The sequence below is a fragment of the Chrysochloris asiatica genome, unplaced genomic scaffold (genome assembly GCF_000296735.1).
Source record: "Chrysochloris asiatica unplaced genomic scaffold, ChrAsi1.0 scaffold00133, whole genome shotgun sequence".
NCBI classification, from domain to species: domain Eukaryota; kingdom Metazoa; phylum Chordata; class Mammalia; order Afrosoricida; family Chrysochloridae; genus Chrysochloris; species Chrysochloris asiatica.
In genome coordinates, this window is record NW_006408651.1 from 6,434,707 (window position 1) to 6,449,903 (window position 15,197).

Consider the following 15,197-nt stretch of genomic DNA (forward strand, 5'->3'; position numbering starts at 1 on the left):
CCAGGTATATATATATATTTGTTGTTGTTAAGTGCCGTGGAGTTGGTTCTGACCCATAGTGACCCTGTATAGAGTTTCTGAGAAGGAGCTGATAAACTTGAACTTCCAACGTTGCAGTTCAGACCGACTTTTCAGTCCAGAGCATTAACCCGCAGCATGACACACTGACTCCTGGTGTACCACTGTAGGATAAGCACTGGACTGCTACCTGCAAAGTTGGAAGTTGAAACCATCAGCAGCTCCTTGGAAATCCTATAGATCAGAGGTTTTGTTATTGTTAAGTGCTGCCGAGTTGATTCCGACCCATAGCAATCCTGTATAGGGTTTCTGAAGAGCAGCTGGTGAGCTTGAACCACTGACCTTGCAGTTCAAATGGCTTTGCAGTCTGGCACATTAACCCCACAGCACCACACCAGGACTCCATAGATCAGGGGTGGGGAACCTTTTTTCTGTCAATAACCATTTGGATATTTATATCATTCTTGGGCTATACAAAATTATCAACTTAAAAATTATCCTGCTATATTTGGTTAAACATTTAATTAACTCACCCATAATGGAGTCTGGTGTGGAGCTGTGGATTAATGCACCAGACTGCAAAGCCGTTTGAACTGCAAGTTTGGCAGTTCAAGCTCACCAGCTGCTCCTTGGAATCCCTACACAGGGTTGCTATGGGTTGGAACTGACTCGATGGCACTTCACAATAACAACAATAATGTGATGGAGTCCTGGTGTGGCGCTGTGGGTTAATGTGATAAACTGCAAAGTCTGTTTGAACTGCAAGGTCGGTGGTTCAAGCTCACCAGTTGCTCCTTGAAAACCCTCTTAGAGGGTCGCTATGGGTCAGAACCGACTCAACGGCACTTATCAACAACAACAATGTGATGATAGCATAGTGGTTATAAGTAGGGCTGCTAATCTGAAGGTTAGTTGTTCAAAAAAAAAGGTAAAGATGAGGCTCTCTGCTCCTGTGAAGATTTACAGCCTAGGAAACCCTATGCAGGGTTACTATGAGTCAGAATTGGTTTCGACTCATAGCGACCCTATGTAGGGTTTCCAAGGAAAGGCTGGTGGGTTTGAACCACTGACCTTAGGGCTAGCAGTCCAGTGCTTATTCTATTGTTGTTAAGTAACATAGAGTCAGTTCCAACTCATAGTGACCCTGTATAGGGTTTCCAAGGAGCAACTGGTGAATTCAAATCACGGATCTTGTAGTTCAAACTTTGCTGTCTAGTGCATTTTCTCACAGTGTCACACCACACCACTCTTTCTCAAAGTCAGCATTCAAAACTACTAGTGACTGGTGATTTTGAACAACCAACCTTGCAATTTAAACTGACCTTTCAGTCTAGTGCTTATCCTTCAGCGCCACAACACTTATTGTTGTTGTTAAGTGCCTTTGGGTCGGTTCCAACCGACAGCAACCCTGTATATGGTTTCTGAGGAGCAGCTGGTGAACTTGAACCTTGCGATTCAAAGTGACATTGCAGTCCAATGCATTAACCTACAGCACCACAGCAGTACTCCACAACATATCTCACTCCTGTCTTAGACCTCTCAGCCATATAGACCCTTGGTCTCTGCCCTGCTCGGGAAAGGGTTACAAAGTTCCTTTTGCCAATCTGCAAATGCCCAAAGGACACATTCTGCAAGCCAGCCTCCTGCCCATAGCTACTCAGTTTTACTCAGTCCATGGTCCTACAAGACTGCTGCTGCTCTGTCTCTCCATGCTTCCGCCTTTGCCACCACCTCTGCTGGGATTTTCCAAGTAGGAATTTTCAAGTTCTGCTCATGCCGTTCTTTCTTGATGGTCCTGGGATCATCTGTTCCTGCTACTGAGATGACTCCCTTCCAACCTAGTGGGATGGTAAAACTAGCCAATCCCTGTTTTAGAGTCCTATATGCCCTATTTACATGGTCTCACCCAACCATTTGGTGGGAATTAAGAACACTTTAGATAGAAAAGCCCTATTAAGTAAATTCATGGTGACACATAGGGTAATTTGTCAAGGTAGTAAATGTGCCTGAGCGCTGGTTTTTTTTCTGTGGTCTGTGTGATCTATACTCTCAATCCATGCTTCCAAATCTAAGCTTATCTGAGTATGCTCACAGTGTACCTCAGATTCACCAGAGGAGCTGTGGAAATGCATATTTCCAGTAACCAGGTTCTGTGGGCAGAGTTTGGGAATTTGCTTTTAATGTACTGTCAAAGTAATTCTTGCATCCACTGCAGTCTGAAAAGAAAAGCTTTCCATCAGTGGTTTTCAGGCCCTTTTGGCCCCAACCCAAGTAAGAGATACGTTACATGTCAAAACCCAGAACACACACATGACAGAAACGTTGTGTTCTAGTACTTATTGTTACTCTGTGTGAGATATCACTGATCATTTCATTCCAATTTCATTTCATTCCAATTCATGTTCTTGATGCTTATAGTGATTCATGGTACATATCAAAACTTAGAATTTGAGAAACAGTATCTAGAAGAAGAGCAAATATTAAATAGGACTTGAGCCCGAAATGTTGGAGAATCTAGGAAAGGAATACAGAAAGAGCTACTCTTCCATTTAGGTTTGCTTATATTACGCATCAACCACTAAAGCCAGTGAGGATGAAATAGAAGAACTCTACCAACTTCTTCAATCTGAAATTGATCAAACATGCAATCAAGATGTATTGATCCTTACTGGTGATTGGAATGTAAAGGTTGAGAACAAAGAGGAAGGATCAGTAGTTGGAAAATATGGCCTTGGTGATAGAAATTATGCTGGAGATCACATGATACAATTCTGCAAAACCAATGACTTGTTAATTTCAAATCCCTTCTTTAAACAGCATAAGAGATGATTATACACATAGACCTCACCAGATGGAATATACAAAAATCAAATTGACAACATCTGTGGAAAGAGAATGTAGAAAAGCTCCATATCATCAGTCAAAACAAAGCCAGGGGCAGATTGTGGAACAGACCATCAATTGCTCATATGCACATTCAAACTGAAGCTGAAGAAAATGAAAACAAGTTCATAAGAGCCAAAATATGACCTTGAATATATCCCACCTGAATTTAGAGATCATCTGAAAAACAGATTTGATACACTAAAGACCAAAGACCAGAAGAGTTGTGGGATGACATCAAGAACATCATACATGTCCCCTGAAGGGCACTGTGCTTGGTAATCAGGACAAAAAAGTCACTGCCAGAAAAGCTAAGTTTGTAGAGTAAGGATCAGAAGATCTGATTCTGATTACAGAACCGTCCCTCATTTCAGAATCTTGGATATCCACTTCATCCTTCCAGATTATCCCTGAAAACCTTTTAAGATTCCATCTGAGAAAGCCCTAGAAGTTCTTGGAAGGGGAAGAAGAAAGAAGATTATTGGTTGGAATAAAAACAGGGTTGAATGAGTTTCAGAAAGCAGGGTTCTCAGACTCGTGGACAACAATCTGCAGAAGAAGACAACTTCAGAAAGCCAACTAGAAGCAACATGCAGAGAAGTAAGATGAGAGGGGCCTCCTCTGGAAAGAAGACAGCTAGTCCTCAGCAGAAGAATCTGATGCCAGCTTTTCCTGGCAGATGGGGGGGTCGCTCTGCTGAGAACCCCCCTTCAGCATCTGTGAGAAAGACAAGGAAGAACAAACAAAAGAGGCCTGGAAAAGGAGATGGTGGAAGTACCAGTGAAGCACCTCAGCCACCTCGGAAGAAAAGGGCCCGGGCTGATCCTACCGTTGAAAGTGAGGAGGCATTTAAGATAAGAGTGGAGGTTAAAGTGAAGATTCCTGAAGAATTAAAACCCTGGCTTGTCGAGGACTGGGACCTGGTTACCTGGCAGAAGCAGCTGTTTCAGCTCCCAGCTAAGAAAAATGTCGATGCCATTCTGGAAGAGTATGCAAATTGTAAGAGATCATAAGGCAGTGTCACCAATAATGAATATGCTGTTAATGAAGTTGTGGAAGGGATAAAAGAATACTTCCATGTAATGTTGGGCAGTCAGCTGCTCTACAAATTCGAGATGCCTCAGTATGCTGAAATCCTCATGGCCCACCGTGATGCGCCTATGTCCCAGGTTTATGGAGCGCCACACCTACTGAGATTATTTGTGAGAATTGGAGCAATGTTGGCCTATACGTCCCTTAATGAGAAGAGTCTTGCATTATTGTTAGGCTATTTGCATGATTTTCTGAAATATCTGGCAAAGAATTTTGCAGCTCTGTTTACTGCCAGCGATTACAAAGTTGCTTCCACTGAGTACCATCGCAAAGCCCTGTGAGGGTCTACTGACCGCTCACTGTTAACGTCTGGGTATCTGTAAACACTTTTCTTTTTGTTCTTAGTCTTTTTCTTGTATAATTGATGTTCTCTAAAATTGTTAATGTTATCACAGGGCTTATATTTAAGTTTGTTTTCTGTTTGCTTCAAATAGAAAATAAAAGGAGAGTGTAAGCTCCTTTTTACCTTTCAAAGTTGCTACCAGTATACACAGTAATTAGACAAAGAAGAAACAATCAGTAGAAAATTCTTGCCTAGTTGGCAACATTGCTTGAATGCTAGTGGTTCTATCCCTTTGACACTACACAATTTTCTAATACGTGTTAATGCTACGTGACAAAATGCCATGATTCCTAGTGCCAAAGGTTCAACTTAATGTATATACCTTGCAAACCCATGCATTTGTGCTCTCTTTATCTCTTTTTTTTTTGTAAGTCATCTATGTTGTTCCTTAGGCATTCTATCTTTGCTCAAGTTGTTGAAGGATGGTGGTTTGTTTCATGGTTTTTGTATTTGAGTCTAATATACATTCTAACATGATAGAGGCAATGCATTATGTAGCCACGGTTTTCTGAAAAGTTGATATTTTAGGAATTGTATTTCAGATCTTAAATAAAATTTGTTTCTAAATTTTCAAAAAAAAAGAATATCATACAGGAAGGAAGCAAAAAGTCATTAAGAAATCAAGAAAGAAAAGATCAAAATGGGTATCAAAAGAGACACTGAAACAGGCTCTCCAGCATAGATATGCTAAAGCAAATGGAAGAAATGAGGAGTTACAAGAGCTGATCAGAAAATTTCAAAGGTTAGCTTGAGAAGACAAAGTCATATATTACAATAAAATGTGCAAAGATCTGGAGTCAGAAAACCAAGAAGGAAGAACATGCTCAGCATTTCTCAAGCTGAGGGAATTGAAGAGAAAATTCAAGCCTCGACTTTCGTTATTGAAGGATTCTCTGCACAAATTATTGAATGGTGCAAAAAGCATCAAAAGAAGATGGAAGGAATACACAGAGTCACTGTACCAAAAGGAAATTGTTGATGTTCAACTGTTTCAAGAGGTAGCATATGATCAAGAGCCAATGGTACTGAAAGAGGAAGTCCAAGGTGCATTGAAGGTATTGGCATAGAACAAGGCTCCAGGAACTGATGGAATAAAAATTGAAATCTTTCAAGAAAGTAAGGTGGCACTGGAGGCACTCATTCATCTATGCCAAGAAATTTGGAAGACAACTATCTGGCCAACTAACTGGAAGAGATTCATATTTGTGCCCATTCCAAAGAGAGACGACCCAATGGAATGCGGAAATCACTGGACAATATCTTTGATATCCCATGCAAGTAAAGTTTTACTAAAGGTAATATATCCCACCTGAATTTAGAGATCATCTGAAGAACAGATTTCATACATTAAACACGAAAGACCAAAGAACAGAAGAGTTGTGGGATGACATCAAGAACATCATACATGAAGAAAGCAAAAAGTCATTAAGAAGACAAGAAAGAAAAGAAAAATGGCTGCAAGCATACATTGACAGAGAACTTCGAGAGGTTCAAGCTGGATTCAGAAGAGGACGTGGAATGAGGGATATCACTGCTGATGTCCAATAGATCTTGGCTGGAAACAGAGAATATCAGAAAGATGCTTACCTGTGCTTTATTGACTATGCAAAGGCTTTCAATTGTGTGGAGCATGACAAACTATGGGCAACACTGCAATGTATGAGTATTCCTGAACACTAACTAAAATGTGCTCATGAGGAATCTGTACCTGGACCAAGAGGCAGTTGTTCGAACAGAACATGGGAACACTGAACGGTTTTAAAGTAAGAAAGGTGTGTGACAGAGTTGTATTCTTTCACCATACTTATTCAACCTGTATGCTGAGCAAATAACCCGAGAAGCTGAGTTATATGAAGGAAAATGTGGCATAGAATTGGAGGAAGACTCATTAACAACCTGCGATATGCAGATGATACAACCTTGCTTGCTGAAAGTGAAGAGTACTTAAAATATTTACTGATGAAGATCAAAGAGCACAGCCTTTGGTATGGATTGCATCTCAATGTGAAGAAAGCAAAAATCCTCACGACTGGACCAATAAACAACATTCTTATCAATGGAGAAAAGATTGAAATTGTCAAGGACTTCATTCTTCTTGGATCAACTATCATCACTCATGAAAGCAGCAGTCAAGAAATCAAACAACAAATCTGTATTAAGCAAATCTGCTGCTTAAGATCTTTTCAAAGTTTTTAAGAGCAAAGATATCAGCTTGAGGGATAAGGTGCACCTGACCCAAGCCATGGTATTTTCAATAACCTCATATGCATGGGAAAGCTGGACAGTGAATAAGGAAGACCATAGAAGTGATGCTTTTGAGTTATGGTGTTGGAGGAGAATATTGAAAGTGCCATGAGCTGCCAAAAGAACCAACAGATCTGTGTTGGAATAAGTGCAGCCAGAGTGCTCCTTGGAGGCCTGGATGGCCAAACTTTGTCTCTCATACTTCAGACATATTGTCAGGAGGGACCAGTCACTAGAGAATGATATCATGTTTGGTAAGGTGGAGGGTCAGAGAAAAAGAAGAAGACCCCAGCAAGATAGATTAACAAGGTGACAGCATCAATGGTCTCAAGTGTGGCAACAATTGTGAGGTTGGCCCAGGACTGGGCAGTGTTCCATTCTGTTGTACATAGGATTGCTATGAGTCAGTATTGACTTGATGGCACCTAACAGTAACAACATATTATAGGTTTTAAACTTTTTTATTATAGGTTTTTTTTATTAATGGGGTTTTCTGAAAATCTGATTAAGACAAAGGTCTCATAATACAGAAAAAAAACACATATATACATGTAATATTTCATAACTTTGCAGGACCTTGGGACTTTGAATTTACTTGGTATGGCTCCTCTAACCAAAGTCTTCTTAATTGGACCATGCAAATAATATAACAGGACTCTTAAGACTGGAATTGGTTACTTTTGCTCTCCAGCTAGACTTAAAAGGAGACATCTCTGAAGCAGAGAGCAAAGAACACAGGACCTTAAAGAAGGAAGAGCATGCGTGACATGTGAGACCCCTACTTAGAGAAACAACTGAAGAGGTGATTCAATCAGATCCAGAGGCGGCAGCAGAGGTGGTAACATGGAAAGACAGAGCAGCTTCTGGCTCTAGGCCAATGGACGGAATGAAGCTAAGTGCCTATGGGCAGGAGACTAGTTTGAAGAATGTGCCCTTTGGGCATTCACAGACTGGCTACAAGAACTTTGTAACACTGCCTGAGCAGGGCAGAGGCCAAGGGGCCATATGGCTGAGAGGCTGAAAACAAGAGAGGCATGCCTGCAGTATGACAGACAAGAGATATGTTCCTGAGTGGATAACTACTCTGTCCTGAGCTTTTTGATCTTGAATTGTACTCTGTTCACTTCCCTAAGAAACTTAACACTCATGAGTATTGTTATGAGTTCTGTGTCACCATTGCAATGGATTATCGAACCCAGATGTGAAGGAGAGTGCTGTGGGAGGAATGGTTGGTGTCAGAATAGGCTAAAGAAGGTTATAGGGTAGAAGCACATCTTGTCTCTACTTCATAGGAACCAGCCTTGGGTTGATTTTGAGTTTGATTCTCTATTCCCCTGTTGGAGTCAGGGAAGTCAGACATGGCTCCTTCATAGATTTTTGTACTTGCAAAATTAAATTTATTATTGGATTTAACAGACATAAAATCATTGTGTCAAATTACCATAGTTGTCTAAACAATTTGTACTTAGCTCATCTCCAGACAACAGTGGACAATTTACAGTTTGGCACAGGTCTGTGAACTATACTTTGAGTAGCACCCATCCAAGTGATTCTCTTCCCATCATTTCTCCTTGTGTTTACCCACAAAATATTCTTAATACTGATAAGTATAACCATCCATAGAGGAGTTTCCAGGACAGGGTTATGGTTAGTGGTAGGAGGCTCTCAGCAAACATCTTTTCAGCTTTTGTTTCCCCATTTCAAGTTCAGATATGAATCTAAGTGGTTCCTTAATCACTGGAAATAGGTACAGCCTTCCTGTAATGAAAGCTAAAGATTCTAGGTTTGCACAAACAACTCTAAAATTGCACAGTGGGTTAATGCGCTGGACTGCAAGATCGGTTTAACCATGAGATCAGCGGTTCAAGCTCACCAGCTGTTCCCCCGAAACCTCATACAGGGTTGCTATGAGTTGAAACCTACTTTTCAACACTTAACAACAACCTGGAGAAGACTCCCGAAATGTGATGTAGTTGCTGCAGTGTTAGAATCTAGCATATATCCCAGTGGAATTGTAGGTCCTCCAGGTCCTAGTTCCTGACCTAGCACGATGGAGTCTGGGCTATCCAAATACACTCACCCTCCTTTCCAACCTTTGTTATTAGTGACATCTCTCACTCTGGCTTCTCAAAAAGTGCTTCCAGGGCGCGCTTTGGCAGCACATGTACTAGAATTGGAACAATACAGAGAAGATTAGCATGGTCCCTGTGCAAGGATGACATGCAAATTCATGAAGCGTTCCACATTTTAAAAGAAAAAAAGTGCTTCCAGGCAGTCATTGTTATGCTTTGGGAACTTTTTGTCTATTGCTTGCATTTCTGTGATATCAGATAAATAGAAATTAAAGATGAATATCCTAATGAGTGTCGATCTTTAGGCTTTAAGGCAATAGATTCTTGCAGCTTCATGCCACCCAATGATGCAATAATGGCAAATTTGTTCACATTTTACTCCTGCTTTTACATAGAGCTATGGTCAAATTGGAGTCCTGCTGAGGTTCTGTAGGATAAATACTGAACCGCAAGGATGGTTTGAACTGCAAGTTTGGTGACTCAGACTTACAGGTGTTCCTGGGAAACCCTAGACAGGATTGCTGAATCAGAACTGATTCACCAGAACTTAACAACATCATGGTTAAATTAAGGAGCCCTAGCTTTCAGCTTGCATAAAGATTTACAACCTTGGAAACCCTATATCTCTATGAGTTGGAACCGACTGAGTGGCACCACCATGGTTAAATGAAGGATTATTTACAAGGAGTCTGAAAAATTAGGATATCCAGAAAGCCCTTGCTAAAACCATGTGAGAGCCATGTCTGACTTCCTCTGGCTTTGCAAGAGGGAAAGAAAATCAAACTCAAAATCAGCCCAAAGCTGATTCCTATGAAGCGGAGGTCAGACATGCTTCCATCCTACAACCTTCTTTACCCTGTTCTAACACCAACCATGACTCCCACAGCACTCTGCCTCACATCTGGGTTCGATAGTCTGCAATAGCCACACAAAACTCATAACAATACTCATAATTATGGAGGTTATTAGGGAAGTGAACAGGGTACAATTCAGGATCAGAAAATGAAGCAGTTCTCCAGTCAGGAACGCCTCTTCTCCGCCATAATGCAGGCACGCCTCACTCTTCTCTTCAGCCTCTCAGCTTTGTGGCCCTTTGGCCTCTGCCCTGCTCAGGCAGTGTTACAAAGTTCTTGTAGCCAGTCTGTGAATGCCCAAAGGGCATATTCTGCAAGCCAGTGTCCTGCCCATAGGTACTCAGCTTTACTCTGTCCTTGGGTCTACAGTCCAAAGCTGCTCTGTCTCTTCGCCTTTGCTCTTGCTGTTTCACTAGGTAGGGATCTCATGATTCACTCATGCTCTTCCTTCTTGATGGTCCTGGGATCATCTGTCTCTGCTTCAGAAATGGCTCCTTTTAAGTCTAGCTGGAGGGCAAAATTAACCAATCCCAGATTTACAGTCCTGTGTACGTTATTTGCATGGTCCCAACAAAAACAACCTAATCACTTGGTGAGAATTAAGACGACTTTGGATAAAAAAACACATATCAAGTGAATTCAAGTCACCACAGTATGCCAGTATTTTAATTTTTTATTTTTCTGTGAATAAATTTTAATTAACTAGAAGTATCAGTTATTGACAGATTGGAAATTGAAGACAGAAGAGAGCTAGTCTTTCAGTTTAGGTAGTTTGAGGAGCACTACTGTAGAACAATATACTATTCAGTTCCCTAGGAAAGTTATTCAAAGACTAGAGCTATAAATTCCTCCTTCAGAACTGGGCTACATCTAAATTAATTTAATTTTTCAGTTGCATTTTGGTTGTTGTCAAAGAGGTCTGACATGAATGATCAATGCTTTATTCTGATAACGTTTCTTATTATGTAACATAGAATTTGTATTTTTATTATAAGTTGTTGTTGTTGTTAAGTACTGTGGAGTCAGTTCCGACTCATAGTGACCCTGCACAGGGTTTCCGAGGCTGTAAGTCTTTATGGTAGCAGAAAGCCTCATCTTTCTGCCGCGGAACAGCTGGTAGTTTCGAACTTCCAACCTTGAGGTTAGCAACCCAATTTGTAATCACTACGCTACCAGAGCTCCTTTTATTATAAGTAGAAAGAAGTAAATGCTTTCAAACTTACATTTTTACTGAGCTTTGAAATAGATTATTTAAGCATTTACTATTACTCAGAGGGGCTACTTCCATTTAATAGACAAAGAAACTGAGGCACCGGAAATAAAAATAATCAAGACATGCTGAAACCAGGAACCAGACAGAGTTCTTAGCATTCCATCCATCTGGTATGACTTAACATGTAGACCACACTTCCTCCCCAGAGAAGATTCAGGGGCGGGGTTTGGGCTCATGCTAGTTTATTGTTTAAAACTCTTGCTATCACAAATAAATAATCTATAAAAATAACACACAGCAAAGTAAATCAAATATGTTTTCTCAGTAATGCATTAAAAAAGTGCCTGACAAAAAGGAATCTCCACATGTTAAAATACAAAATAGTCTTACAAATATTTGTGGTCTTATATTGAAAAAATGTCAGACATGCATAAGAATGTATTTTAACTATAAATAAAGATTGCATTATGCACTACAGAAACAGAAAGTTTTGTAATGTTTTCTTCTTTTGAAACTAGGGTCTATAGACCCAAGGAAGTAAGTGCTGTTGAAATTCAATGCAGTTCAAAGACAAGGGGAATTGAATGGTCCCATGGCAGCAGAGTGGGGGCTGAGAAGGGTGAGGAACTGTTACAGAATTAAAAGGAGTAAGCAATGGTTCCCACCATTATATTAAAGCTGTGTTAGTAGACATTATGGTCCTAGTGTGGCACTGTGGGTTAATGTGCCAGACTTCAAAACCGTTTGAACTGCAAGGTTGGCAGTTCAAGCTCACCAGTCACTCCTCGGAAATCCTATACAGGGTTGTTACAGGTTGGAACCGATTCGATGGCACTTAACAACAACAACAACAACAATGGTCTTACAACCATTAGTGAAGTTCTACTCAGGGGTAGAATATTTTCCCATATAAGCACACATAGTTGAGTCCTTTGGTATTTTTTCTCATGTGAATGACTCTTCTGGACTACTTTAAACCACTTGCCATCTCCCATACACAACGTGCGCATTCTTGCCTCCATGCCTCAGCCCATTGCATACTCTTCAGAGGATACTTGATTCACAACTCATTCATCCTTTTTTTTTTTCCTTTTTCTTTAAAGCACAGCTGAAAACTTTGTTCCCTCAGAAATTCTTTTTCTAACTAGCCCCATGGAACTCTGACCCATTTATTGTTTTCTCATGACCCAAATAGATACATTTTACACTATATTTCTCAGTGGCTGCTTTTCTTTTACTACCACTCATCTGTCCCTCTGTCCATTTGTTATGCCTTTGCGTTGCTGTAGTGCTAGAAGCTATACCACCAGTATTTCAAATACCAGCAGGGTGACCCATGGTGCACAGGTTTCAACAGAGCTTCCAGACTAAGTCAGACTGGGAAGAAAGATCTAGTGATCTACTTTTGAAAATCAGTCAATGAAAACTTTATGAATTCCAACAGATAGTCTTGATACAGAGCTTGAAGATGAGCCCCCCTAGGTTGTAAGGACTCAAAATACACAATGGCTGAAACAATGGGCTTGAATGTACTGATAACCATGAAGATAATGCAGGACTGGGCAACATTTCATTCCGCTTATATATGGGATTGCCATGGGTCAGAGCCAACTCCACAGCAACTAATTATAACAATAGCAATAGTTTATTTTTTAAAGTGCTTTTGGCATTGTTGTACACTCTGGTCCTAGGGTAAGATACGATGGGTAATTATGGTCTAACTGACTGATTAGAATAAGAATAGGAACAATTCATGGTTTGGAGAGTCAGACATATTTCATAAGTCTGACCTTGACTTGGGCAACTCCCATAGGACAATTGTGGAGATTAAACAATATGGCAAATGTGATCTGCAGAGTACTCCACCCACTGCTATTGCATTGATTCTGACTCATGGTACCCTACAGGACAGAGTAGAACTGTTCTGTAGAGTGTCCAAGCCTGTAAATCTTTATGCAAGCAAACTGACCTGTCCCGTCTTTCTCCTTTGTAGCAGCTGCTGGGTTTAAACCACTAACCTTTTGGTTAGCAACACAAGGTTTAACCCACTGTGCTACTAGGACTCCTTGCAGTGCAATCAGTAGATGTTAAATAATAGGTATCCCCAGTTTTTGTATGTGTATGATTCTAGCACAATACTTAGTATACAGGCTCTTGTTTCCTGATTACTGGTTGTTTTTGTTGCTATTGCTGTTGTGGATTGCTTAATAGGAATGACACACATTTATCCATTTATCGATTGAATACACTTAGAATCATTTTTAGCATGAGAGTTGCTTAAGCAATTTGACCTCCTCAGACAGAAAGAAGACCTAATGCCTTTAACAGCATTATCAGTCCACAAAATATCCCCTTCATCACTCTCCACTTCTGTACATGATGCCCACTCCCAGTACACCCACTTTCACACACAAACACGTCCAATACAGACTATGAGTTAGTTACATCATTTCCTCACTTCTTTCCTAATTCACGTTTACTTTTGGTCTTCATTCTAAACTTATTTCACCAGGCAATTCACATAATACAGTGTAACTTGGATTCTGCTTCTAGACCCAGACCTAATTTTTTTCACATTTATTCACAGATAAGCTCATCACAATGGGCATTATATGGATGGTGACTGTGTGCTATAGAGAAGGTTCTGACTCATAGTGACTCTGTGTAGGGTTTCTGAGATTGTAAGTCTTTTTGGGAGCAGAAAACCTCATCTTTATCCCATGGAGCAGCTGGTAGATTCAAACTGTTGGCCTTGTAATTTGCAGGCTAACTCATAACCCCGAAGCTGCCAGTACTCCTTATGTACTCACTAGATATTCGGATATGAATGAAAAGAGGCCTAGGTTTGAGCCTGGAAGACTCTGATTTCCAGAAGAGCTTGTCATGAAATGTATCTTCCTACTGTTGTTGTTCCACCCCTTGTCTGTCAGTCTGCCATACTGTGGTGACTTGCATGTTGCTTTGATTTTGGAAGCTATGCCACCAGTATTTTAAACACCAGCAGGGTCAACCATGGTAGACAGTCTTCAGACAAGCTTCCAGATGAAAACAGACTAGGAAGGAGAGATGAACTACTTCCAAGTATGTACTCACTAAAAACCTTATGAGTAGCAGTAGACACTGTCAGATAGCATCAGAATACTGACTATTTAAACATGATGAAGAGCACCAGAATATTGTCAGATATAGGGCCAGCTGATGAGCCTCTCAGGATTGAAGGCTCTCAAAATATGACTGGGGAATAGCAACCACCTCAAAGTAGAGTTGACTATGATGACACAAATGGAATAAAACATTTGGGACCTTCATTTGCTGATAGAACATAACTCAAAATGAAGAGAAACAGCTGTAAAACATTCATTAATAATCATAGCATGACAGTGATTAAAACAGCTTGGTACTGGTACAATGAAAGAGCCATTGATCAGTGGAACAGAAATTAATCCACCCACATACAGCCAACTGATATTCAACAAATTGCCTAGGTATATTGCATGGGGAGGAGATAGTCTCTTCAATACATGGTGCTGGCAGAACTGGAAAGTGATATATAAAAGACTGAAATAAGACCTTTACTTCACGCCTAGTACAAAAACCAGCTCAGCATGGTTATATTCTTTCACCATATCTATTCAGTCTGTATACTGAGCAAATAATCTGAGAATATGGATTACATGAAGAAAAACTTGGCATCAGAAATGGAGGAAGACTCATTAACAATCTGCCAAATGCAGATGATGTGACCTTGCTTGCTGAAAGTGAAGAGGACTTAAAATACTTACAGAGGAAGGTCAAAGACCACAGCCTTTGGTATGTGTTACACCTCAGTGTAAAGAAAATAAAAATCCTCACCACTGGACCAATAAATAATATCCATATCAATAGAGAAAAGATTACAGTCATTAAAGATTTCATTTTTCTGGAATCAACCATCAACAATCATGGAAGCAGTAGTCAAGAAATTAAACAACATGTTGCGTTAGGTAAATCTGCTGTCAAGACCTCTTTAAATTGTTCAACAGCAAAGAAGTCAATTTGAAGAATTAGGTGTGCCTGACCCAAGCCATGGTATTTTCAATAGCCTCATATGTATGTTAAAGTTGGTCAGTGAATAAGGAATATCACAAAAGAATTGATGCATTTGAGTTATGGTGTTGGAGGAGAATTTAGAAAATACCATGCACTGCCAAAAGAAACAGATCTGTGTTGGAAAAAGTACAGTCAGAATGCTCCTTAGAAGCCAGGTTGGCCAGACTTCGTCTCTCATACTTCAGACATACTATCAGAAGGGACCAGTCACTGGAGAAGGATAACATGCTTGGTAAAGTGGAGAGCCGGAGAAAAAGAGGAAGACCCCCAACAAGATGGATTAGCACAGTGACAATGCAATGGGCTCAAATGTAGCAATGATTGTGAGGTTGGCATAGGACAGGGCACTTTTTTGTTCTGTTGTGCATGGGGTAGCTATGAGTTGGTAC

The 15,197-nt window shown here is 40.3% G+C and overlaps 1 pseudogene; it reads left to right on the forward strand.

The window, feature by feature from the left end:
• The first annotated feature begins 3,407 nt into the window (after positions 1 to 3,407).
• Positions 3,408 to 4,274, forward strand: LOC102828694 (annotated as a pseudogene).
• The last annotated feature ends 10,923 nt before the right edge of the window (positions 4,275 to 15,197 follow it).